The sequence below is a fragment of the Vigna angularis genome, chromosome 10 (assembly GCF_016808095.1).
Source record: "Vigna angularis cultivar LongXiaoDou No.4 chromosome 10, ASM1680809v1, whole genome shotgun sequence".
Lineage (NCBI taxonomy): Eukaryota > Viridiplantae > Streptophyta > Magnoliopsida > Fabales > Fabaceae > Vigna > Vigna angularis.
The window spans coordinates 7,237,053-7,240,949 of NC_068979.1; positions in this window are offsets into that span (position 1 = coordinate 7,237,053).

The window sequence follows — 3,897 nt, forward strand, 5'->3', positions numbered from 1 at the left end:
TAAGTGATGTTGAATTACATGGTTCAATTTACACTTGTTGAAACTTTCTTAACGTGAAATTACACGTGTGGCTAATTAATTATGGTGAAAGAAAATATTGAAAATAACAAAAATATGTAATATATGGAATAGAAGATAATTTTATTATCTCTACATATGCACACACATTTTCCGTTCTCAATTCTCTTTCCAAACTGGAGGAAGGAATTTTTATATATATGGACCTACTATGTTTTAATTCTTTTATAATTTTTAGAGTAAATTACATTTGCCTCTTACGTTTATTGTTTCAAAAAGACAAAAGAAACTCTGCATAATTTTTCTTTAATTACTGCTTTATGGGTTTTATATTTTAAAACATTTTAGGGAGTTATATTTATTATTGTATCTTGTACAAGTATATATAGCAAATAATTTGTCTAACGTTATCTATACACGCATATAATTACACTTTAAGGCACATTTAATCAAACAATTCAATTTATTTTTTATCACATGGTCAGAACTTATATCTTTTTATTTTGTTGAAAGTTAGAATTTGTATCTTAAAAACTCAATTTAATATGAAATTATTTTGATAAGCTTTATGGTAAAATTTATTGACATATATTTAAAGAGCTTTGAACAGAAAGTCAGCAGTTTTCTCACACTAAATTTCTTGAAGCATGTAAAAAACAATAAATTTTTTGAAAGGTCGGTTAAGTTTTTATAAATACATTAATTTAGTAATGAACTAATTGAAATTAACTTTTAATTATTAGATATCCTTGCGTTTATACGCTGAAATCAATTCGTATGATGGGAAAATTTGTTTGATTCTTAGTGTAAAAAACTGTTGAATCAGTGACCACTAAACTGTTACAAATGAAATTAATTTATGATGTATTGGATTAACAGAATTTGTGATAAAACTTAACTTGTGTAAAACTGATGCGATTTATAAATCCTTAAAAATAAAGTCATGTCAACAATATAAATGTTAGGCAATGGTATGACTTTTTATTTGAAAAATTGAAGATTTAAATGCTCTTGTACCTAGTCGTTCTACTTTTGATTATCTTAGCCATATGACATTATTTTAAGAATTGATATGTGACATGATAAAGAACCTATATATTTCACATTTATTAATTATCGCGAGGTAAGAAAAACTTATTTTATTTCGGTCTAAACAAAATGTAGAAAGATAAATTTTTGTGTTGATTGAAGTAGAATTTGACAATTTTCTTTTGTGTTAATCAATATTTTAGCCTATATAATAAAGAAGAGAGAATAAAAAAATGATTTTTTTCCCAGTTAATTATAGAATCAACGTAAAAAGGTATATTTTGCGTTAGTTTGTGAATTAACCCATGTAAACAGTTTATTTTTAAAATAAACTATTCCTTTTGACTTTAATCTTAAACTAATTATGCAAAAATTAATTTTTAGTTAACCAATTCGAACAATAAAACATATATAATGATTAAATTGTCTACTTCAACTTAAAAGTTTAACATAAGAAAGGATATCTAATGGCCTAAATAGTAGTATTAAACTAGCGTATAGGATATGATATAATTGTTATCAAACAAGTTTACAAAATTATTCAATAACAGTTATTTCATAAAATAATGTTGTAACAAAATAAATTTATAGACAGCTAAAAACATTGACTATAAAAATAAAAACTAGATAGCTACATCATCGTCTTCATCTTGAGCAAGATTAATGTTTATTTTTTTCAATTACTCACAAAATATTAATAATCATTACAAAAAAAAATAATAACAAAACACAAGAAATACAAGTACAAAAAATGGTAAGCTAGTATATAAAAGGAACATACTTCTAACAATAAAATAAATTTTACATATAAGCATAAAATTCAACTATCTATCAAGAATAAACATATGTTATAGACACTTTAAACTTCATTATCTAGATGTATTGACATTAGATTTAATAGTGACATGCATTTAGTGATCTCTAATGTTCTACAGAATCATTATTAATGAGTTACCACACACAATCCCTTTTGCATCTTAAACCAAGGAAAATAAAGCCTAAATTAGGATTTCTTGTCACTCTCACCACATTCCTCCACTATAGGAAAAATGGATAACACGTCAGTAATGCATTGTATTAGTCACTTCATTTTTGATAGATTAAGCTCGTCAGTAATTACTGACGACATACATCCGTCGATAATTATTGATGTTATTTCTTTTCAAAAAATCCATTATTGACAGTTCTGTTCGTCGAAAATGTGTTGGAAAACTGATATTACTAATGGATTTTTGTAGTTATTAACGGATACCTTCCATCGGTAAATTCTGTTTTTTTATAGTGTTGATTCTACTCTATATAATTGTGAATGGTTGTTAGAGTGTTAATTTATCTCCTTATACCTGAATTCATACATCAATGCATACACTAAAGACAACACAATACTAGAATTTTTCCTACATGGAATCTCTTAAATCCTAACAACTCATATCATTACTACAACCATTTCACTATCAATTATATAGCTCTCTTTATAATCATGAACATCAATAACATTAACCAGCAAAACCTCTAAACTAGCAAAAGAAAAATATATAGTACATAGCATATTAGAACACAACACAAGACTGACGCTCAACTACAAGGAGTGTTGCTCAGTATGGTGCTTTCGAGCGCTTGGCATCCAATAGCATGAAATGACGGTCAGTGCCACAAAGCAAAGGGATTCCCTATCAAAGTGACACTTAGTGGTGAAAACTACTGCTCAATTTACTGTCACTAGAAATGCTCTTTGACCTTGAAATTTAGACTCAGCGCTCTATCAATAGATTTGTAGAATCAAATTTTCAATTCCTATGCATTTTCTCAATATTTGATACCCTCAATTCTCTTTCTTTTCAAATCCACTTTTAAACATTCTCGTAATTGTACCAAATTAGTCAATTGTCCAAATAGAAACCTCTAATTTTATTGTACTTCCAAATTCACAATTCAACAAAAATTTCCAACAAACAAAACAAAGCCAACTATTACATTAACAAAACCAATCAATAGCTCATGGATCAAAACACCAACTATGCATCATAACAACAATACCCACCTTCATATCAACATGTAATTTGTGAAAAGTCTAGTTTCCCTCACTTTGTGAATGCTAGACAAATTTCTACTTCTTTCAACTTGCTCTTAGAATCAAAGACCCCTAAAAGGCTCTACAAACACGAAACATAACTTGGACAAGTAACCTAAACACTACATTGGATTCATGTTCCATAAAAGAAACTTTGGACAACTCTTAAAAATCACATGCAAAGGAAGATAGAGCTTTTAATGTGAGAAAGGATGACTCAAAGAAAGGGAAGGAAATGTTACTTATCTTGGACTATGATAAGGGAGTGGAAGAGCTCTCAACCAAAGAGGAAGGAGAAAAATATGAGATGTTGAAGAATAAGAAAATAGAGAGAATTAGGAAAGTTAGAACGTGATAGAGAGTTTTGTTTGATGTTGACTTGCATTATTGAAAAAATGGATTTTATAGTATCTAACGTGTGAGTAAAATAAAATAAAATATGTTATATCAAGTATTTGAATAACATAAAACAATTTGTTGGTTAATATCAAAATATAAATATTTTTTTTATGGAATTCAACTGAGTAGTGAAAATTAAAAAATAATTTACAAAATAACAAGTAATTTGCACTAAAATCACTAATATGGATGTTCAATAATATCTATTTAAATTAATATATTATTAATTTAGATATCATACAGTTATGCCATAAACGGAATAATTAGAATGTTGAAATACTTAGTTTTACATAAAAACAAGAACAACAGCTATATAATAGAAAGAAAAGTAAACACGGTTGGTGACAACAATAGAGAGTAACAATGATACTGGGACTTGT